General features: G+C 35.8%; 1 pseudogene; it reads right to left on the reverse strand.

The window, feature by feature from the left end:
- Positions 1-7576: 7576 nt before the first annotated feature.
- Positions 7577-8333, reverse strand: LOC131820673 (large ribosomal subunit protein uL18-like; annotated as a pseudogene).
- Between the last annotated feature and the right edge of the window lie 16431 nt (positions 8334-24764).

Genomic DNA, 24764 nt, shown 5'->3' on the forward strand with positions numbered 1-24764 from the left:
GACCATAAGCGCAGAGGCAGTCCTTTTTTGTAAGTGGCCAGAGACATAGAAACCATATAGGCTCTCCTCGTTTTTCTGACAGTATGATAATTCACACTTTAGGCTCTGAGAGTACCAGTAATGGATACTTGCTGTTTTTACTGTCTAGCATCTTTTTATTGTGAGTTTTTTTCTTTTATTTATTTACTTATTAAAGATTTTTTTTTTTTTTTTGACAGAGAGAGATTGCAAGTCAGCAGAGAGGCAGGCAGAGAGAGAGAGAGAGGAGGAAGCAGGCTCCCTGCCTAGCAGAGAGCCAGATGCGGGACTCGATCCCAGGACTCTGAGATCATGACCTGAGCCGAAGGCAGAGGCTTAACCCCCTGAGCCACACAGGCACCCCAGTTTTTTCTTTTAAAATAACATTTGTTTTAAACAACTGTTTCTTCCTTTTGATGCATGAGATTTGAGTTGACAGGAGGCCCAACTCTGACTCCAAGGGTGAAATGTCATGGGCTTCAGTGACTCAACAGATCTTACCCTCTTGGCCAAAGAGATTTTCTTAGAGATGGGAAAATAATCGAATAAAAAGTAAGGTGGTATGTTCTGGGGCTTTTGCTAAAATAGAGACTCTTTCTCTGGCGTGCAGGAGCTCCTGAAAGGCACCTTCTTTCTCCTCTTGGATGTGAGGTTGGTGATCTGAAACACAGTGACCATTTTGCTACCAGGAAGGGACACCTTTGGCCTACAAAGCTTGTACAGCCGAAAAAAACAGCTTGATGAGACAAACACAACTGCATCCTTGGTGACTAATCTGAGCCACTGGATGAAGACTCACCTCAGGTATAGTTCCAGATTTTGCTTTTTTAAGAACTAATAAGTTCACTTACAAAAAGATGAATTTTATTTTGGTTTATGTTTCGCAACTAAGAGATTTCTAAGTGACACAGTGTCTTCTGTTTTGCCATAGCATCTTTAAGTGATTTGGAGATAAACCTCAAGTTCCACTAGGGCAGGGATTCTTGTCTGTTTTGTTTATTGCTAACTTGTATTGCCTTGCACACTGCCCATAATGTTAGGTGATCAGCAAATATTCATTGATGAGATGTGCAAATTTAGGTCAACCTTTGAGAAAATCAATGTTGTTAATAACACATGCCAAATGAAGGAATCTATGTGCATATTCCTACAGAACATGATGTTAGAAACACCTAAAGTGTGAAAATATGTTTTTTTCAGAAAAAAACTATAATTATTAATGAGTTTCAGCCAGCACTGTGTTGGAATTGGCTTGTACTGCAGGAGGATGGATTGTGTCCATCTCTTTCTAACTCTACATCTACTGATTTCACATTGGTAGCTTGAAATTGGTCATTGTGGGAGTATTTGTACCATGATAATCAGCAAACACTAGATACCAGGTGTTTTATTTGCCCCCTCCTCCCCCAAAAGCCAGTTTAACATTATTTCCCCCAGAACAAACTTTTAGTGACATGAGCATTTTCTTGTAGAAAAAGAAAAGTTTTTAATTTTAGATTTGGAAGGTAACTTTGAAGTTTGCTCCTTGTATATCCTAAGTTATAGAGGAGGAATTTAAGTCTCAGGCTAAGTCACTGAGATCACAGCATACCTGGACATCTTATTTGTGTGGGTAAATCAGGAGATACCCCTTTTATGGGATTTTTACTCATATTTAATATTTTTATGTTTTTCCCCCCAGAGGTAAAGAGAAGCAAACATCAAGCCAAAAATATTTGCAGTTTAGTAATCATTAAATTTTTATTTGACATGTTTGATTGATCAGTGATAACTTTTTACTAGTTGACACAATCTACCTAAGGACTTGATTTCTAATATCATTAAACTTTCTCCCTAAGTCAGATACTATAATTAAGACAACAATATTTAGACCTTTGCTGTTAAGATTGGGTCTTTGGAAAAAAAATGAGCTACTGAAAATATAAGTCCCAAATTAGAAAAGCCCATCAATGCAGGTTTGATTCTGTTGACTGCGACTGGGATCGTTCGTGGTGGAGTGAACACAGAAGAGCAGTAAGAGACTCAAGGTCTGATTTAGAGATGATTTCCCAGTTGCCGTTATGTCCAGCTTTTGTTCAAACACCCAGTGTTTTGAACAGCATCTTTCTTTTTTTCTTTTGTAGATGTCTGCTATAAAAGTGTGCTTTAATGAGAAATTGTACATTGGTTAGAGAGAATTAAAATAGACTACATAAAATCACCCAAGTTGGTCCAGAAAATATTCTACAGATAATTAGTTTCAGAATCAAAACACCCAGGGGTTCCTGGGTGGCTTAGTTGGTTAAGTGTCTGCCTTCAGCTCAAGTCATGGTCCTGGAGTCCTGGGATCATACCCCATGTTGGGTTCTCTGCTCAACAGAGTCTGCTTCTCTCTCTGCCCCTCCCGCTGTTCCTTCTCTCTCTTCTCTCTCAAATAAATAAAAACTTTTTTAAAAAGCCTAATTTAACCATTGTACATCTATGTAATTAGAGAAAACTACCTTATCTCCCTAGACTTTTATTTTCTTATTTTAAAATTAGCAAAGTTGAATAACACTTTGGAAAACCCCTTCATATTTTAACATTTATTGGTTCTAAGTGTGCTACCCTTGCATAGAAAATCTAGTACATACACTGTAATGAGGACTAAATGTAGGTCTGTTGAAGGAGATCAGACATAGGACAGATAACCCATTATATAACTTCCAGGTAGAGTCTTTTAGAAATTGACCACTTAAAAGCTGTACTTAGAAGAGCAATATTATCATTAGTATTGACCTAATTATTCAAATCCTGATAAGATAGTGCTAGTTGGCTTTTTAATACCCCCTCATTGCTATATATTAACTCTAAATAGGTGTAAGAAATATTAATTTCTGATATAAAAATCAGCAATTCATTAATTTATTCAACAATTGTTTATTAGATGCCAAGTACACTCTGTCTTCAGATATTGGAATCTAGGAGGAGGAATTCACTATTGAAGATGTTCTAAGACTGAGTTAATAGAAAATAAATTGATTCTGTGAAAGGGTAGTGTTCATCAAGACTAGTGTAATGAAGTGTTCATGGAGAGGGTGGTTTTCATACTCAGTCTTAGAGAGTATGTATGACATAGTTAAGTGGGGAGAGTACATAAGATACTCTCTGGGCGCTGAGAATATGAAGGTAGTACATATCTTCTCTGGGAAAGTGAGCCTATCAATCTGAATACAATAGAAGCATCCTTTGAGAAAATAGAATGACACAGGCTGGAAAAAGTATATTAAACCCAGTTCTGAGGACTGGATGAATATATCAACCTAAAGCTGGATGACTTCTGTATCTGTAAGTGTTATATTTTCTACTGTAATGCACAAACATGACACATTTTCTTTGATAGGAAGCTTTCCAAGTATTTGTACATAGTTTCAGTATTCTTTCAAATCTTTACTGCTTTGCCTTCGTCCTAAAAACAATGTTCAGAAATCTCGACATGGTGCCGTTTTTTGTAGAGAGGAAATAAGGCTGAAATATTAACACAACTGGTTGAATACAATCCATTAAGCATAAAACCTTAACAAATAGTATGTAACATTTTTGTTACACAGAAATGTGCTCAGCTATTTTCAGTGGAAATCTTTTGGATTGATTCAGGCCAGCCATCTAAATTTTGGTGGAGGGGAGGAAAAAAGTACTGAATGAACAAAAGACCAAGCTAAGAAAACAGATTTTTTTTTTTTTTTTAAACTCCAATTGTAGGAAACCATTTGTGGAATAAAAACAAATTGGAAATCTTGAAATATGTAATAATAGTTATTTTACAAATAGGAATACTAAAGCAAAATGCTTACAAAACAGGTGAAATTATCTTAAAAAAATTGAAGTTAATGAGAAAAACAATAATAACGTAGATAGCAGCCACTCTCTTCCCAAATTCCTGGGCTGAAAGTGGGCTTCCCATGGTCTTCATGGTAGTTAACTAGGTACATGCTTTATAGTGTAAAACTTACTTACATGTTATTTATTCCTTGCAGTCAGAGTATGTGGTAGGCATCATGATTCCCATTTTGTAAATGAGAAGACTTAAACTAGTCAGAATATGGTGGTAGAGACAAGGCTTAAAATAAGCTTCATGGAAGGGTTCAAATACGGGGTGTAGAATAGTGCTGCTTGCCTCTCGTTTCATAAGGTTTTATGGGGTATTCTGTTCTGTTGAGGTTGACTGTAACACATTTACTGTAACACTGTGAGGAGATAGCGATGTTGAATTTGATTTTCTGGAGTAGTGTGGTTTTGAACTTCCTAATGGCAAACTATTTCAAAGACCTTTTAGATGAAGATCGTGTAGCAACAGTTTTTTTTTTTTTTTCCTTTTTTGAAAAACTTTCTCCAAACAATAAAGAAAAAAATGAATGAAAACTCAATTATCAATGAAATAAGGAGATTGATGACAATCCTCAACCCTACATTTTGAAGGATAATACCACAAATGTTCAGAAATCTGAAATGAAGTGGGTTACTGATAGCCTACATCCTTCAAAGCTCACAAATAACGGATTTTTCCAAAAGTGCACTGTGAATGTGATTGTCAAGGTGGCAAAAGAGTGGAAGAAGGAGAGAAACAGTGGTCACTTGAGGCTAAGAGCAGGCCACTAATATCTCCTGAATGTTGAAAAGGAAAGGGAAATATTTTTCAGTGTCACCAATGACAAAAGAAAATTCAGAAAACATTACTTGATATGAATATTTTATTGCATGAGAAACTGTTGTTGAACAGGGAGACTTCAGAACCTAAAGTTGGTAGTAGTACAGCTCAGTTTATAAAGCAAGAATGAGTAAGCACATTCTTATTTTCAGTCATTTGTTACTGGAAACTTACTTTCCTTTCCTATCCTGCATGAGCTTACTGGTTTGTGGCTGATGATCTAGGAAGCTCTAAGGTCACACTGACATGTAGAAGGCTTAAGCTTTGTTTTAGGTCAGAGTCAGCATTTCAAGGAAATCAATACAATTTGACATTTTGGTTATGTGACTGGGAGTGTTTGGTCTAGTGTTTGGTCTAGGGGTACCTTCAAGTTGTGGTCTCTATTTTAGTTTTTATTTAACACCAACAAAAATAAAGTGACAGAGTTGGAAAAATGTTTTGGAGGTGAGTAAGCCAAGCAAACGTGTTTGACGTTACTTCCTTCCGCACTGCCCTCCCTTCTGTTCCTGCCTTTAGTTTCCCACTTCTGGTTTGGTAAGTAGTTCACCCAATACATGAATAATGAATAACTTAAAAAATGAACCAACATGGGATCTATCAGAAAGGCTTAAAAAAGGGAAAGAATAAAGTGAAAAGTAAATGAAGAAAATACCCCACAAGAGGAATTAACCAAGGAAACAGAAGAAGAATTCAAACAGCTTTCTATTCTTTCAGAGACCTTTCTTTCCCTCTTGTTCTTTTTCTCTCCCCCTCTCTGGATCCACAAAGTTACAAAGGCTTAAAAAGATACTAAAAGACTAAAAGATACTAAATGAAGTAGCAGGACTCAAGTAATAAAGGGAAGCAAAATATAAAGGCATTATAAAGACAAAAGCAATATAAAGAGAAACAAAAACAGAATAAAAAATTGAAATATGGGGGGTGTCTCGTGGCTCAGTGGGTTAAAGCCTCTGCCTTCAGCTCAAGTCATGATCTCAGGGACCTGGGATTGAGCCCCACATCAGGCTCTCTGCTCAGTGGAGAGCCTGCTTCCCTTTCTCTCTCTGCCTGCCTCTCTACTTGTAATCTCTGTCTGTCAAATAAATAAAATCTTAAAAAAAAAAAAACAAATATGGGAGAATAGTGAACAGACCTAATGAAACAATATACAATAAAGTGAAAAAGAAAAAGACTACAAAAATAATTATTAATAAGGATAAACAGAGACTTTGAATATATCTTAAGCGATGCTCCTGAGCAATGGTCTCATCCAAAATGCCAGTAAGGTCCACTCTGAGGAACATTAGAGGTGACACATAGCTTTGAGCCTGAAGTCAGACTGCCTAGAAGTGGACATGTGTCTTCTCTTCCTCATCATTGCTACTTCCTCCCACCCCCAATTTAAAAATTAAAAGGAAAGTCAAAGGTGCATCTATCTAATGACCTCCATTTTCTTTGTAGAGTTGGATGTGATGTCTACTGAGACTATGTGTGGGAAAAGAGGTTTGAAAATAGTATAAAAATCTTAATATAATGGTTTTGGAGAGGGAAAAGAAATACAGTATTCTATCATATTCATTTATTTAACATTGAGGACCATGAGTTAATCTGTAGTGACTGAAATCGCATTATATTGTGATTATAACTTTTACTAGTGGTTTTTAGTATCTTGGGGATACTTGAGGAGTAGGGTAGAGTAGTTGAAAGTCAAGTTGATCTGGGGTCAAAGTTCTATATGACATGTGGGAAAGGACAAAAGACGGGGAGTTGAAGATATTTTAAGAGATTTGTTGAAGTGGTTGACCCTGAAATCTAGATTGGATAGAGGAGAAATTAAAGACGTAAACATTTAAAGAAAAGGGAATGGCAAAGAATTCAGTTGTCAAATCACTCATCTATTCAATAAATTTGAATTTTTAGTAGCATTTTTGATATTATGGATTTTCACTCTGATTCTGACTGGACCCTCCTTATCAAAGGAAGCTCTTTCTGTGTTCATTCAATAAGTACTTGCTGAGCATTGAAAAGCAAGGGCTGGGCCCTTCCTCATTCAATGAGGAAGCACCCAAATCACTTTATTCCAAACCTGATCCCTCTTTTTGTGATCTTTATCCCATGATCGAATTATTCTCCCATGTGTGCTTATTTCCTCCTCTCCTTCTTCTTCTTCTTCTTTTTTTTTTATCATGAAGTATTTTACACACAGAAACATGCTCAGGCATTTGCATTTCTAATCTATCTCACCCTTTAATGCCATCCATTGTTTTAATTATATCTTTTCTTTTTCCAAGTTCATTAACATCTTCTTGAAAAGGTTCAACGTGGATCTCAAGGCCTAGCTGAATTATCACTGCCTAACTTCCCTGGTCACCACTTAGAATTGTTTGCCCCACTTAAAATTGTTTAAATCTAGAAAATTACCTTTTAGATAAGAGTTACTAAGCAATCATTTTTCAATTTAGTGAAGGTACACTCCCTGCCTCACTTAATAGTCAGGAAAATAATTTACTATAATACAAAATTAGAATAAATCAATAACAAGTATAAAGTTCAGAAAGGAACAATTAGTTCTGACAAGGGTAATCCAGGAAGGCTCCATGTAAGAAGATCAATTTGTTGATGACCGAGATAGTGGGGAGAAGAGGAAAGTAAGACAGTTTGAACAAGGACATTAAAATATGAGAACCTAACTAAGTTTGTATATTTAAAGATAAAATTTTTAAATGCATTTCCACAGTATTTTATGGTCTATAATATTTTTGAATACTCCAGTATATAATATATAGATTGTTTTTGTTTTGTTTTACACACTGTTGACCAGTTAATGTTTAATATATTCTTTTTTTTTCTTGTTTTTTCTTTCCCCACTTTTTGCTGAGTAAATTGTTACTATTGTTTTTATCTGAAAAATCATCATAGAAAATTGTGGTTTGGTTTATTACTTCTCAATTGGATGCTTCTGAGTTCAAGGAAGCTTGCCTTCTTCTATGCTATTTTATCTTTCTTCTGGGCAAGAGACATTTTGGCATGGTTCCACCTCTTCTTTTTAACTTCTTTCTTAGGCTTCTTTTCATAGACTGGGTTCTTCAGTATAGCAGTATGAGCTTTCTTATACATTTCCTCCTACATATCTGGAGTTTTATTTGAGAGAATTGTTTCTTATAAGCATCCTCATCTTCTTCAATTAGGTAATACATATAATCAACTTTCTGACCCATGATGTGGTTCTGTATGGAATTCCTTGTTTTCTGAATCATAACCAGGGAATTGTTTGGTATTGTGAGGGAGAGACAAGCCTCCATCCATAGCTCTTTTGAGAGACCCCAAAAATTTATTTCCATTAGTAGTTCTGTCAAACCAAATAGCATCCAAATAGCAGGTGAAGGCACCAGGTCGACAATCAGTGTTTTCTGCACGGTATTCATCTCCAGTCACTTGGACTTGGCCTTCATAATCTTGTCCATGCCAAACCTACTGAGAAGCCTGCAGGCCAGCAACAGATCAGTACAATACAATGCAGTATAATTTGTCAGGCCAACCTTCATATTACACTTTGGGGCTTCATGAGCATGAGCTACACAAGCTATCATTTATTCCCTCTGTGGGCATAAGCAATCTGACAAATGATATATCTGTTGGTGACACGAACTATCATCCTGTAGTTAGGTGTATTATTCTTATTTTATAAACTATACTTATATATAATATATATATTTATTATATTTATATATAATATAAAATATACTTATTTTATCCTGAATTACAAACATTTCCAAGCATAATAATCAGTTTGCCCTCTTGTCTTCTTCTAAATTTCACCTGCTATCTCTTGAAACAAACCTTATTCTTGACAACTTTATCAAACCACGTCTGCAGGAGAGAGACTGGTGTCCTCAGTTTACTACAGACCAGCAGGCCCAGCAAGACTCTGGTGGGGGGTGGGGATGGGCAGTTAATGTTTGAAGTATTCCAATAAGAATATTCCCTTTGGGTGTGGTTGGTTAACATGTAGAAAAAAACAAAAACAGAAACAGTGGGCACCAGAGTGGCTCAGTGGGTTAATAAGCCTCTGCCTTCAGCTCAGATCATGATCTCAGCATCCTGGGATTAAGCCCCACATCAGGCGCTCTGCTCAGCAGGGAGCCTGCTTCCCTGTCTCTCTCTGCCTGCCTGTCTACCTACCTACTTGTGATCTCTCTGTCAAATAAATAAATAAAATCTTAAAAAAAAAAAAAAGAAAAACAGTATTACATAGACCGTGACTAAAGCTGCTTCATCTATTCTGGTCTCTCTCTCAAATAAAGCAATATATTTTATTAGATGAACACTATTCATTTCACCAATAAAATAAACATGTAAATTGGGTAGCACGAGTTTTTATATCTATACTTAAACATTATATAAGGATCTAGTGAATGCAGTGCCTCAAGTTTTCAGAATGGCTCTGCATGGCTAGAATTCTGGATCCAATCCTGTGTCTAGGAGATAGCCATAAATTTTTTGGTGCCTGACTCAAAATAAAAGACTAGCTGTATATTTCTTTTTTAATATTGTAATATTTGCCTCAAATGATCTTCTCATAGAAGAACTACATTGAAGCATATAAAATGGACTGTATGACTGTGTTGTGCCTGTTGGCTAATAAACGTGTGAGAGTGGTGGGATTCCATGTTACATTTATTTTCATTATAAGTTACTCCACGGTAGCAACTCTATAAAGAGTAATTACTCACCTGTCTTTAAATATAGGAGGTTACCAGTATTTACCAAAAATAATCCAATAATTAGGAACAACCAAACTTAAATAGTTTATAATGACAATTGTTAAGAAAATAAGTAATCTGGTATTAAGATCAGGCCTCTTGTTACTGTTTAGGAAGATAATAAATCCATGACCCTTTAGCATACATAAAAAAGTAATTTTTAGTAGAATTTTTAAAACATTCCTAATTCAGAGTTTTTGACTGGGCCTGTTAACTTTAATTTATTCTTTAATTCATTCATTCAACTTTATTTATTGGATCCTACTTCTGTGCTACACCCTTTCTAGCGGCCAGGGGTAAAATGGAGAATAAGACTGACAAGGTCCTTGCTTTCACAGCTCTTATATTGTATTGTAGCACAAGACTTTCAGTGTTCAAGCATTCTAAATAAGACTTCCAACTATTCTCTCTGTTTTCCATGTGATTATTGAGAAATGAAACAAAATTTGGTTTTGCATCTATATATTTTTTTCTTTAAGAATTTAGTACATTACCAATACACATTCACCAAAGCAACTTGTTTTTTTCTTGGTTAAAAAACTGGTACTCTTGGGCGCCTGGGTGGCTCAGTGGGTTAAGCCGCTGCCTTCGGCTCAGGTCATGATCTCAGGGTCCTGGGATCGAGTCCCACATCGGGCTCTCTGCTCAGCAGGGAGCCTGCTTCCTCCTCTCTCTCTGCCTGCCTCTCTACCTACTTAAGATCTCTCTCTGTCAAATAAATAAATAAAAATCTTAAAAAAAAAAAACTGGTACTCTTATCAAACAAATAGATGTTTAAATTGTATATTTTCAACAAGTGCTGGGCAGTGTTTATGGAAACATAAATATGAATGTGCAATGCACTATCCTAAGAAAAGGGAGGATTCAAAAGTAGTGAAAGAAAATTTCCTGTTCTATAGTCATTTGTACTTAAGGTGGGTTGGTAATTCTCTTCAGGATCAGGTCCATAAGCTCATCAAGCTTTTGATCTCTTTATCAACAACATCTTAAAATTTAGCCTTTGTATGGTTACATTACCTTTCTAAGTTCATGTCACCTGGATCATAAGATCTGCAAGGATTTTCTTCCTTTCAGTTGGTTGCCTTTTACTTTTGCTGATAGTTTCCTTTGCTGTGCAGAAGCTTTTTATTTTGTAGTCCCAATGGTTTATTTTTTTTGTTAGGTCTTCTTAGGCAAGGGAAATAATCTAGAAAAAAATGTTGCCAAGGCTTATGTCCAAGTTATTACTGCCTATGTTTTCTTCCAAGAGTTTTTTGGTTTTGTGGTTTCAGATCTCACATTTAGGTTTTTAATCCATTTTAAGTTTATTTTTGTATATGGTGTTAGAGAGTGGTCCAGTTTTATTCTTTTGTATGTAGCTTTTCCATTTTTTCAGCACGATTCATTGAAGAGACTCTTTTGCCATTGCTTGTTCTTGCCTCCTTTGTCATAGATTAATTGAGCACATAGCTGTGGGTTTATTTCTGGATTTTCTATTCTGTTCCATTTATCTATTTGTCTTCTTTTTGTGTGTGCCACTGCCACACTGTTTTGATTACCATATCATTGTATATCTCTTGAAGTCTAGGGTTGTGATATACCTCCTGCTTTGTTCTTCCTTAAGATTGTTTTGGTTAGGGGAGCTTAGGTGACTCAGCGGGTTAAGCCTCTGCCTTTGGCTCAGGTCATGGTCTCAGGGTCCTGGGATCGAGTCCCGCATCGGGCTCTCTGCTCAGCGGGGAGTCTGCTTCCCCTTCCCTCTCTGCTTGCCTCTCTGTCTACTTGTGATCTCTGTCTCTGTCAAATAAATAAATAAAATATTTTAAAAAAAGATTGTTTTGGCTATTCATAGTCTTTTGTGGTTTCATACAAATTTTAGGGTTATTTGTTCTAGGTCTATGAAGAACTCAAGTGGTACTTTTATAGGGATTGCATTGAATCTGTACATTGCTTTGGATATTAAGAACATTTTAACAATATTATTAGGATGACTTTCATTTAACAACCACCTGGCTGAGTATGGAATTTTTGTCCTTTCCTGGGAGCTGTGAGAGGGGCAGAGCTCAGACCTCCCTCTCAATCTTTCACTGTGCTTGCTGATTTTGCTCAATAGTTTGAATGAAAAGAGTAGCTGAGTTTCTTAATCCATCCTTGCTTAATTGCCATTGGAAGTCATTAGTTGTCCTTCACAGTTTTTTCTGTTAATGTAGATATTTTCCCATACACCTCTTTTAATAGGTATTTGAACAGAAATGAGGAATGAGAAGTCCAGCCAGAGACTATCTTATGCTGCCATTCTGCATTCTATTTTTATTAATTTATTTTTTTATTATGTTATGTCACCATACTGTACATCATTAGTTTTTGATGTAGTGTCATTCTGCATTCTAGAATTTGTTTGATTGATGACTGATCGTTTTTGAGAGCATGATGAAGACTTTCCTCGAAAAATTAACTTCTTTTTTTAAAAAAGAATATAAACTTTTTAAAGACAAGGTAAACTTGTCAAGACCCTAACTGAGCAGACGGCTTTCTATTCTTGAGCTTAGTGGTTTTTTTGTTTTTGTGGGTTTTCTTTTTTTTTTTTTTGAGAAAATTCCTTCATATGTTTGCTTACTGGTGATCTTTGATTCCACTAGCATTTATTAGCAGTTTACATACAAACTACCGTGATTCAAACAGCAACCTCTAGTGACTTCTCTACTGAGCTACTCCTCATCCTAAACAACCCAGTTAAATTGTGTATCCTGCTTTCTGTTGCTCTCTGGTTTGTGCCTATGTCTGTTTCTCTCCCCCTTTCCTTCCCACCCCCACAAGCACCAGCTTCTGAAATTTTCTCCATTCCTCCAAAGCTGCTTCCCAGGGCTCTGAGCTTATCTTTGGACAAGACAGAGAAAAGACTTGAGGCAGCTTGCCAATGTGTTGTAACCCAGTGGAGAACCGTTATCACTCAGGAAACCTCACTCCAGTGGCCTCTCCTCCTCCCTCCCAGTCCCCGTTTCCTCAGAGGGAATCACCGTGGCACCGCACCCTCCCTCTGCCGCCCCTCGCTCGGAAGTCTTAGCACCACGGAATATATTGGAGTTAAAAGGTTATATAATGTAGTTTCCAATTTCAGGATTTTCCTTTAGAGATTTTTATTTTACAAATAAATTCTTTCATAGAGTTTAACTTAGCTAATATCTCAATTGAAGAAAAATAAAAGCAAAAAGTAGGTATTTGGCATGCTGATCACTTTTCCCTGAACAACTTTAATTTTCTCATTGTATACTGGTTATCTTTTTTGGTATCCATTGCTGTATATTGTAAAAGCCATTCCTGAGTTCTAAAAGGTCTACTTGGAAAAACAATAGAAAACAATTAATCTTAATAATGTTATAGTGATCGGTTTATATGTTTGCATAAAATCCAGTTGAGAAACCCAATATGTCACTATAAAGACGGAAAGAAACACAGAACACTCATAATTATGTACAAATATGGGAAGCAGATACTTCCATCATGAATTTAGTAGAATTATTAAGTGAAGGGGTGTGTGTGTGTGTGATATATATATACACACACACACATATATATAGTGCTAAAATTTTCTTACCATTTTCTCATAAAATTAGCTAAGTCATGTCTTAATATAACCAAGCATCAACATTAAATAGTCGTATTTTCTGAAACAAATAGTGGGTAGATAATAATGAGTGATTATCACATTATAGTCAGTGCTTCTCAAAGTGACACCCAAGAGCTGCTTGCATGAGAATCTGGGTGCTTTTTAAAAATGCAGAGGGGCACCTGGGCATGCAGTTGGTTAAGCTTCCAGCTTTTTTATTTTGGCTCATGATTTGGCTCATCAAAAACATTTGATTTGGTCATGATCTCCTGGTTGTGAGATCGGACCCTGCATTGGTCTCTATGTTCAGCGTGGAGTCTGTCCCTCTCCCTGTGCTCCTCCTCTCCCCGCACTCCCCAACTCATGCATACTTGAGCATGCACTCTCTCTCTCAAATAAATAAATAAACAAATAAATAAATAATGCAGATTCCTGAATCCTTCCCACACCTCTTGAGTTAAAATCTCTGAAAGTAGGACCCTGTCATCTTCAGTACATGAGCTCACTGGTTGATTTTAGGTACATTAAGCTCTGAGACTTACTGAGTTAGATATTATTATGAAAAAGGTAAAATCAGGTAAATAAACTTTAAATGCTATCCTCCATTTCAGAGGAAGATGTTTTTCTTTTTTTTTTTTAATTGAAGATTTTATGTATTTGACAGACAGAGATCACAAGTAGGCCGAGAGGCAGGCAGAGAGAGAGGGGGAAGCAGGCTCCCTGCTGAGCGAAGAGCCTGATGCAGGCCTCCATCCCAGGACCCTGAGATCATGACCTGAACTAAAGACAGAGACTTAACTCACTAAACTACCCAGGCCCCCAGAAGATGTTTTTCTTGTCTTTTTAACTGCTTGACCAAGGAACAAAAATCAAACAACCTGTTAGAATCTCCTACTTCAATTTCAGACAATTTTGTAGATTAAAATGGCCTTGAGCTAATAGAATGACTGTTACATAATTTTCTCTGGTTCTTTTTTATGTGTTTATCTAGTCCCAATTACCCTTAGATACATCTAAGTCCTCATAATAAAGCACATGTGATTTTCTGTCTTGCCATGAACTGTTTAAATTCATATTCTGGATAGTTATGTGAGCAGTGCAATTAATCCAACAATACTTGTGGAACACTGAAACAATTAGGTTAATAAGGAGGGGAAAAAAGTAAACTTGGTGAAGAGGAAAATTGGATAAACTCAGTTGACATTTGCAAATAAAACCACAGGGGAACTTAATAGACCCTTTTATATATTTTAGAAAAATAAATCCAAATTGGTCCCAAATTATCAGTTATATTCAAAACACTGAGATGCCATTTACAATTTAACAACTTTGATTGCCATTATTTTGTAATTGATTATCATTTAGGGTTCAAACCAATGCTGGTGTTCTCTCTGAATTCTTTTGATAAAGAAATGTCAAGTAAATTGATGGTACAACCAAAAACAACTTGTTTTCAAGCATATTTAAATATTCTAAGCAGCACTTTACATGAAAGCAAATAACATAAAAATTATACACTAAATATTGTTGGGGAGCAAGAATTCTTGTCCCCTCAAATCTTCTAGCTGCACCAAGAATCAAATTGACGTGAGACAGACTAACAGGAGAAAATAAGATTTAATACTTGTATGAATGGTGAATCCATATAGACCTGGGAATTCCAAAGACAGGCAAAGGGAGGCATACTTGTCATTCTGAATTAGGGAGAAGGGGATAGGGGTCTGGGGTTTCAGAGGAAAGAAATGCACTTCAAAGGGCAATAACAAGAGCATATGTTGGGTAATTGGATGTTTTCTCTGTTATAAAAATGGGTCACTCAAATAAAATTTATCTCCTTTAATAACCCTTATTCTGGGAAAGATCCTTCAATTTAGATTCTTCTGTGTGGTTAAAGGAGGAACAAAATTTTCTCTTGAGCCCAGAGGGTCTCAAGTGCCTTCAGCTCAAAATAATCCACATACCAAAGTGGCACATTCCAGGGTCTGGGGGAATAGGACAGCTGTCCTGAACCCCTTCAATACTCTCTTTCCTTAACTGTGCAATAAAAGAGGTTCTTCCAGACAGCAAATCCAGTTCCAGTTGTTTGTTCTATGAGAATTTGGTTTCAGGGTGTGGCTGGTATTTAGTAAAAAGAATGTCTGTCTTCAGCTATCCCCCAATTCACTAAAGAATAAAGGACCAGCTTTTTGATAGATTACTGGGTGGATACTCTGATTGTCAAGATACTCAAAGCCAATTTTGGTCCACAATGAGAAAGTTTTTGTTTTTATTTTTTTTCCTTTTAAGATTTATTTATTTGAGAGATAGACCATGTGTAAGAGTGGGGAGGGGCAGAAGGAGAGGGAAACAAGCAGACTCCCCGCCTGGTGGGAATCTCCATGCAGGGCTCCATCTTAGAACTCTGAGATCATGATCTGAGCAGAAACCAAGAGTCAGATGCTTAACCTACTGAGCCACCCAGGTGCCCCTCAATTAGGAAGTTTTAACCCTTCTGACCAGTATATGTCTTCCTTCCTTTTTTAAGTTGTTGTTGTTCTTTTGTTTTGTTTCAGATTTTTAAATTCCAGTCAGTTAACATATAGTATAATACTGGTTTCAATAGTAAATTAGTGATTCATCACTTACATAGAACATCCAGGGCTCATCATAACAAGTGATCTCCTTCACCGTTTAGCTCCTCCTCCACCCATCTTCCTCTATCAACCCTGTTTGTTCTCTCTAGTTAAAAGTCTCCAATGGTTTGTACCCCTTTCTTTCCTTTCCTTCCCCTATGTTCATCTTTTTTGTTTCTTTAAATTCCACATAGAGTGAAATTATATGGTGTTTGTCTTTCTCTGATGACTTACTTCACTTAGCATTATATACTTCAGCTCCATTCATGTCATGGCAAATGGCAAAGTTTTATTCTTCTTGAAGGCTGAGTAATAATTCATTGTGTGTGTGTGTGTGTGTGTGTACATACATAGTACATCCTCTTTATCTGTTCATCCGTCGATGGACATTAGACATTTGGGTTATTTTCATAGTTTGGCTATTGTTGATAATGCTGCCACAAACATCTGGGCACACGTACCCCTTTGAATTTGTATTTTTATATCCTTTGGGTAAATACCTAATAGTGCAATTGCTAGGTCATGGAGTAGTTCTGTTTTCAACTTTTTGAGGAACCTTCGTAGTGTTTTCTAGAGTGGCTGCACTCCCACCAACAGTGCAAGAAGATCCCCCTTTTTCTGCACCCTCACCAGCACTTGTTGTTTGTGTTGTTAATTTTAGCTATTCTGATAGGCATAAGGTGGTATTTCGTGGTGGTTTTGATTTGTATTTCTTTGATGAGGAGTGATGTTGAGCATCTTTTTATGTGTCTGTTAGCCATCTGGATGTCTTCTTTGAAAAAACATCTCTTCATGTCTTCTGCACGTTTCTTAACTGGATTATTTGTTGAGCTTGATAAGTTATTTATTAATTTGGTGCACTAACCCTTTATCACATATGTCACTTGCAAATATTTTCTCCCATTCTGTAGGCTGCCTTTTAGTTGTTTCCTTTGAATGTGCAGAAACTTTTTATCTTGAAGAAATCCCAATTGTTCATTTTTGCTTTTGTTTCCCTTGCCTCTGTTGGTTTGTTTAGGAAGAAGTTGCTACAACTGAGGTCAAAGAGGTTGCTACCTCTGTTCTTCTCTAGTATTTTGATGGTTTCCTATCATATATTTTGATCTTTCATTCATTTTAAATTTATTTTTGTGTATGGTGTAAGAAAGTTGTTCAGTTTAATTCTTCTGCATGTTGCTGTCCAGTTTTCCCAGCACCATTTGTTGAAGAGACTGTTTTATTTCTATTGGATAGTCTTTCCTCCTTTGTTGAAGATTAGTTTACCATATAGCTATGAGCCCATTTTGGGGTTTTCTATACTGTTCCATTGATCTCTGTTTTTGTGCCAGTACCATACCGTTTTGATGACTATAGCTTTGTAATATATTCTGAAGTCCAGATTCATGATGCCTCCAGCTCTGCTTTTCTTTTTCAGGATTACTTTTGATATTCAGAATATTTTGTGGTTCCATACAAATTATAGGATTATTTGCTCTAGTTCTTTGAAAAGTGCTGTTGGCTTTTGATAAAGATTGCATTGAAAGTGGATATTACTTTGGGTAATGTAGGTATTTTAACAAGGGCTGTTCTTCCAATCCATAACCTGGAATATTTCCCCAATTTTTGCTGTCCTCTTCAATTTCTTTCTTCATTGTTCTATGGTTTTCTGAGTACAGATCTTTCTCTTCTTCAGTTAGATTTATTCTGAGGTATCTTACTGTCTTTCTTGTAGTTGTAAATGGGATTGATTCCTTGATTTCTATTTCTGCTGCTTCATTATTGGTGTATAGAAATGTAACGGATTTCTGTATGTTGAGTTTACATCCTGCAACTTTGATGAATTCATGTATGAGTTCTAGCAATTATTTTGGTAGAGTCTTTGGGTTTTCTAAACAGAGTATCCTGTTGTCTGCAAACAGTGGAAGTTTGACTTCTTCCTTACTGATTTGGATGCCTTTTATTTCTTTTTGTTATCTGATTGCTGAGGCTAAGACTTCCAGTACTATGTTAAATAGGAATGGTGAGAGTGAACATCTCTGTCTCATTCCTGACAGTAGAGGAAAAGCTCTCAATTTATCCCCATTGAAAATGATATTAATTGTGGGTCTTTCATATGTAGCCTTTATGATGTTGAGGTATGTTCCATCTATCTCTACTTTGTTGAGGTATTTTATCAAGAATAGATGCCGTAGTTTGTCAAAAGCTGTTTTTGCATCTATTGTGAGGATCATATGGTTCTTACCTCATTTATTTATTTATTTATTTATTTTTATCTATTTTATTTATTTTTTTAAAGATTTTATTTATTTATTTGACAGACAGATCACAAGTAGGCAGAGAGACAGGCAGAGAGAGAGAGAGGAGGAAGCAAGCTCTCTGCTGAGCAGAGAGCCTGATGTGGGGCTCGATCCTAGGACCCTGGGATCATGACCTGAGCCAAAGGCAGAGGCTTTAACCCACTGAACCACCCAGGCACCTTTCTTACCCCATTTATTAATGTGGTTTATCATGTTGATTGACTTGTGAATACTGAAACACCTCTGCAGCCAAGGAATAAATCCCACTTGATTGTGGTAAATAATTCTTTTAAAGTACTGTTGGACTTGATTTGCTAGTATCTTGTTGGGAATTTTTGCATCCATGTTCATCAGGATTATTGGCCTATCATGGAAATAGATAATTTGAACAGACTGATAACGAGAAATTGAATCAGTAATCAAAAATCTGCCCCCCCCCCAAATCTCCAAGCCCGATGGCTTCCCAGGGTAATTCTACCAGATATTTTAAAGAGGAGTAAATGCCTATTCTCAAACTGGTCTGAAAAACAGAAATGAAGGAAAACTTCCAAACTCATTCTACAAGACTAGCACTAGCTTGATTCTAAAACTGCACAAAGGGGTGCCTGGGTGGCTCAGTGGGTTAAGCCTCTGCCTTCGGTTCAGGTCACGATCTCAGGGTCCTGGGATTGAGCCCCACATTGGGCTCTCTGCTCAGCAGGGAGCCTGCTTCCCCCACTCTCTCTCTGCCTGCCTCTCTGCCTACTTGTGATCTCTGTCAAATAAATGAATAAAATCTTTAAAAAACAAACAAAAAAAAAATAAAACTGCACAAAGACCCCACAAAAAAGAATTATAGGCCAAATGTTTTTCATCTCTACTCAAAAACTTTTATCTGTTGTTGTTTACTATTCTTTAGTTCTTTCCAAAGAAATTGGTTGTGGTTCATTTTTAGAACAATTAAGGCGTTAATAGAGTATATTTTCATGTACGGTCCTAAATATACTACCTAAATATACTACCATGATATGATAAGGACTTCTTGGAAACTGAAAAACAAGAGTATTTTTAAAATGTATTTAGATACAAAAGTTAATAAAAACTTTGTTTTAATGAATGTAGGACTTTGATAAATATTCTTAATCCATTTAGAAAACATGAACTTGTACCTACAAAGGGTCACAGGCTGTGGATCTGCAAATATATACATCCATTCACAGTGATGCAAATGAGAAAAACCAAGATCAGGAACCCAGATTTGAGAGTCAAATGAGATGATTCATATTTAAAAGGGAGACGGCCCTTTTGATACTCAGACTTGGGTATCAGTCAGAAGTGGATACAGTTGGTAGTAAGGAGGTGGGTTGCATATAATTACAGAAAAATGAATCCAAAGGGAATTTCATGTTCTCTGAAAAGATCTGGCGTGCAAACATTTGCAGATTTATATGACTGACAGCATCTGCATGTGGCTAAAATCATTCCATCAATTTTTACAAATGTATGAAACACCAAATCAGTTTCTCCTTTGAGTGGTGGGATATGAGAATGTCAGAGGCAGCTAACATAATGAGAAAAATTTCTCAGAAAGTAGAACTGGCTAGAGCCTGAAGCAAATAAAGGCTTCAAGGGGTCTCAAAGCTATAGAAAGTGGTAGAGAAGTGGTGATATCTTTTTCCTGACAAGTGGCATGGACTCATCATTTTTCTATGAAGATGTCAGAAGAGGCTGTCTGATGGTTTGAATAGAAATGTCTCGTCTGGCATGATGTTCAACTGAGTGTCCCTAAAAAATTCATATTTTAATAATGTTTTCCCTGACATTGAACAAAAGAGTAGTCTTTCCAAAAGACAAAACATCAATCAGTGTAGATACCAAAAATAATTCCATATGGCCAAGAACTGGTTATTTTTACCCAAGTTATCTGTATGATTATTGGTCTGTTAGATATTAACTGGATACTCTAGTATGAAACTTAGGAAAATTTATCTTGGAGATTTTCATCCTCCCTTTCAGGGCCCCATATCCCTTTGGGAGATGTCTTGGCCATCAGGATCTGATTTTGGTTCCTCCTCTTGAGATCAGTCAATTCATTTCCTATAGTGCATTTGTATTTATGTGCTGTACTCTTCTGGAATTATTTTCATAGTAAAATTTTAAATGTAGAAGGAACAAAAATCAAGTTAAGGAATTTCAAATGTTAACAGGCAGCATTGTCTTGATACTGTTAAAATTCTACACCGTCAACTATAGGCCAATTTATGTCTAATTCAGAACTTTCTTTTGGTAAAGATCAGTTCATTAATGCTCCTTATCTATTAAATCTAACTCAGGTTTTATTTATAAGCTTGAATGAAAATAATTCGCCTTAACTTGCCTAAAATTTCCATTTTTCTGCTTGCCAGCAGAGAAAGTAGACATGATAGAATTTTTTTCTTTTCTGCCTTAAGTCTAGTAGAATATCACTTGAAAGTCATTCCTTCAGAAATATTTAATGAAGATTTTCAACATGCCCAGGTTTTCATGCATAGAATTTAGGGGGAAGAGTGGCACAAGGAGCCAAAGTAACTTTGCAAAATTAGTTTTTTATTTCATGGGGTAATGAACCATGGAAGTATGTTAATTGGTTCAATTGTCTCTCTTTAGGTAGAGTCAGGGCTGATAAGGAAACAAGAATGGAAAATGTAACTAGAGCACTTAAAATCTGTTTCAATGCTTTAGGTTTCTTTTTCATTAGGATCTATCTACAGAAGTCTTTAATATGTTTTCAGCAAATAAATTCTATGGAGCTACTTTTTCTATATTTGAATTAATAGACTGGAGTAGCTTTATAAATTAAATCAGTCAACTTCTATGTATTTTATGTGCTCCAACTTTTAAGTCTAAACAGGACATGGAAAAATAAGAAAAAAAAAGTGGCAAATAGACTTTATGTGATGCTCAAAATGCACATTGCTGACAACTCTAAATACTATTTTAGTGACCTAAAATCAGAAACAGAAAGCATTATTTAAAAACTATATTTAAGTGAGAAAGGTTTTTCTTTTCTTCTTCTTTTTTTTCCTAACACGGTGACTACCAATGTTCTACTTATATTTAAAAAGCTTTTATGGAGTCCGAGTTCAACAATCACAAAAAAAGTAATAAGAAAACAACTTATTCGTTGTGGTCTTCTGTTGGGGGGAAGAAAAAGCAAAGTAGGAGAAACTAAGGTTAGAGAGAACTAGGGATCAGGTGATTCTGGGGACCAGGTCTTTATAAGGCATGAGAGCATTGCTACTGCCTTAGACTCCAGCACTTTGTAAGTCAGTCTGTCTGTCTAGCACACTGCTCTCTCCAAAACACTGTGGAAACCACTGTGGACTGTTAAAAACAAGACAACAGGTCCAAAATCGAGTCAATTGTGCTAAGCCCCACATCACCAAACTGAGACTTCATTGCAGTTCGCTCTTTCAGAAATAGAATCTTAAATCAGTCTATCAGGAATAGCCTGGTTAATACTGGTGAGGTCCTCTGCCTGAGAGACCCCCTGTTATCTCTGGAAGGAAAGTAATCTTACCACAGACAATCTGCTTTGTGCTAGTATAACTTACTTCTACTCCCTTCTGCCTATAAAAATCTTTCATTTCCTACAGCTCCTCAGAGATCCTTCCTGTCTGCTAGATTGGATGCTGCTTGATACATGAACGGTTAAAAAAAGATCTTCAGAATTTACTGAATTGAATTTTGTTTTTTAGTAAGACTAAACTACATTTTGCTTCTTTTTTCTTTTATTATTTTTTAACCTTTAATGTATTTGAACAACTTTATATGCAATGTTAACCACAAGTGTAGCTACCATCTGTCACATACAATGTTATTATGCCACTGACTATATTTCCTGTGCTTAGCTCTCATGCCCATGACTTATTAGTTCCATAGCTTGAAGCCTGTACCTCTCACTCCCCTTTACCCTTTTTCAAACCATCCTCCCACCGCCCCCCCCACCACTTTGTTCTCTGTATTTACGGGTCTGTTTTTGTTTGTTTGTTGTTTGTTGTGTTTTTTTATTCCACGTAAGTGAAATCATATGGTATTTGTCTTTCTGACTGACTTCACTTAGTATAATATCCTCTGGGTCCATCTACATTGTCATAAAAGGCAAGATCTCATTCTTCTTGATGGGCAAGTAATATTCTGTTTCACATGTATACCACTTCTTTATTCATTCATCTATTGATGGACACTTAGGTTGCGTCTATATTTTGGCTTTTGTAAATAATTCTGCAGTAAGGTAGGATTGCACATATCTTTCCAAATTAGTGTTTTCAATTCCTTTGGGTAAATACCTAGTAGTGGAATTGCTGGATCATATGGCATTTCTATTTTTAACTTTTTAAAAAGACCATTTATTTGAGAAGAGAGAGAGAGAGCATGAGTTGGAGAAGGCAGAGGCAGAGAGAGAGGAGAAGCAGACTCCTTGCTGAGCAGGGAGTCCAATGTGGGGCTCAATCCCAGGACCCCAGGATCATGATCTGAACTGAAGACAGATGCTTAACTGACTGAGCCACCCAGGTGCCCCTATTTTTAATTTTTTGAGCAAACTCCATACAGTTTTCCCCAGTGGCTGTGCCAATTTACATCCCCACTAACAGTGTACAAAGGTTCTCTTTTCTTCATATACTTACCAACTCTTGTTATTGTCTTTCTTATACTAGCTATTCTGACAGGTGTAAGATGATATCTCATTGTGGTTTTGATTTGCATTTCCCTGATAATTAGTGATGTTGAGCATCTTTTCATGTGTCTGTTGGCCATGCCCAATTTTTAATTGGTTTGTTTGTTTCGTTGGTTTTTGGTGTTGAGTTTTATGAGCTCTTTATGTATTTTGAATATTAATCCTTTATTGGGTATATCATTTGCAAATATCTTTACAAGTTGCAGGATTATTTGTTCTTATTATGTGAAAGTACTGTTGGTATTTTGATAAGAGATTGCATTGCATATATAGATTGCTTTGGGTAGTATGACACTTTAATAATAAATAATTCTTCCAATCCATGAGCTCGCTATATTTTTCCATTTGTTGATGTCATCTTCAATTTCTTTCAACTCTGGTCTTTAGTTTTCAGGATGCAGGTTTTTCACTTCCTAGGATAAGTTTATTCCTAAATATTTTATTCTTTTTGGTGCTGTTGTATAAGAGTTGTTTTCTTCATTTCCCTATCTGTTACTTCATTATTAGTGTATAGAAATATGACCGATTTCTCTGTATTAATTTTGTATTCTGAAATTTTGATGTATTTGCTTATCACTTTTAATAGTTTTTGTAGTCTTTAGGGTTTTCTATATATCATGTCATGTCATCTTTACATAGTGAAAGTTTTACTTTTTCTTTACCAGTTTGGATGCCTTTTATTCTTTTTTCTTATCTGATTGCTCTGGTTAGGACTTCCAGTACTATGTTGAATAAAAATAGTGAGAGTGGATATCCCCGTTTTCTTCCTGATCTTCAGGAAAAACTCTGTTTTGCACCTTGAGTATGAGGCGAATTGTGAGTTTTTTGCATATATGGCTTTTATGATGTTGAGGTATGTTCTCCCTAAACCCACTTTATTGAGAACTTTTATCATGAACTGATGTTGAATTTTGTCTAATGCTTTTTCTACATCTATTGAACTGATCCTATGATTTTTAATCTTCATTTTGTTAATATGGTATATCATGGTGATAGACTTGCAAATATTGAATGTTTCTTACATCCCAGGAATAAATCCTACTGGATCATAGTGAATGATCCCTTTATTGTATTGTTCAATGTGATTTGTTAATATTTTATTAAGGATGTTTGCATCTATGATAATCACAGGTTTTGGCCTCTAGTTCTCTTTTGTAGTGTCTTTACCTAGTTTTGGTAATAGGGTAATGCTAGCCTCAGAGATCTGAAAGTTTTCCTTTCTCCTATTATGTTTTAGAATTTTTCAAGGAAAATAAGTATTAACTCTTCTTTAAATGTTAGGTAGAATTTGCCCATAACACTGTCTGATCCCAGACTTGTGTTTGTTTTGGGAGTGTTTTAAATATTAATTGAGTTTTATTACTAGTAATCAATCTGTCCATATTTTCTGCTTTTTCTTGGCTCAGTTTTGGAAGATGTTTTCTAGGAATTTATTTCTTCCAGGTTGTCCAATCTGTTAGCATATTATTTTTTATAGTAATCTCTTATAATCCTTTATATTTCTTGATGTCAGTTGTTATTTCTTCATAATTTCTGATTTTATTTATTAGAGTCCTCTTTTTCTTGATGAGTTCAACTAAATGTTTATCAATTTTATCTTTTTAAAGAATCAGTTCGTGGTTTCATTGATCTGTTTTACTATTGCATTTTTTGTTTTTGTCTTTTTAGTAACTATTTATTTATTTCCACTCTGATCTTTAATATTTCCTTCCTTCTGCTAACATCAGCCTTTGTTTTATCTTTTTCTAGTTCATTCAGATTTGAGATTTTTCTTGTTCCTTGAGGTAGTCCTGAATAGCTATAAGTCTCCCTCCTAGAACAGCTTTTCCTGTATCCCAAAGATATTGGGTGATTCTATTTTTATTTTGATTTGTCCCAATGTATTTCCATTTCTTCTTTGATTTCTTCATTGACCCATTAGTTGTCTACTAGCATGTTTTTAGTCTCTATATGTTTGTGTTTATTACAGTTTTTTTCTTGTAACTGATTTATAGTTTCATACAGTTGCAGTTAGAAAAGGTACTTGATATAATTAATCTAATATGTTTATTAAGATTTGTTTTGTGCCCTGTTCTGAAGAATGTTCCATAACATTCTTCATATGCAATTTTGATATGCACTTGAAAAGAATGTATACTCTGTCGATTTTGAATGGAGTGTTCTGTGTG

The sequence above is a fragment of the Mustela lutreola genome, chromosome 18 (assembly GCF_030435805.1).
Source record: "Mustela lutreola isolate mMusLut2 chromosome 18, mMusLut2.pri, whole genome shotgun sequence".
Lineage (NCBI taxonomy): Eukaryota > Metazoa > Chordata > Mammalia > Carnivora > Mustelidae > Mustela > Mustela lutreola.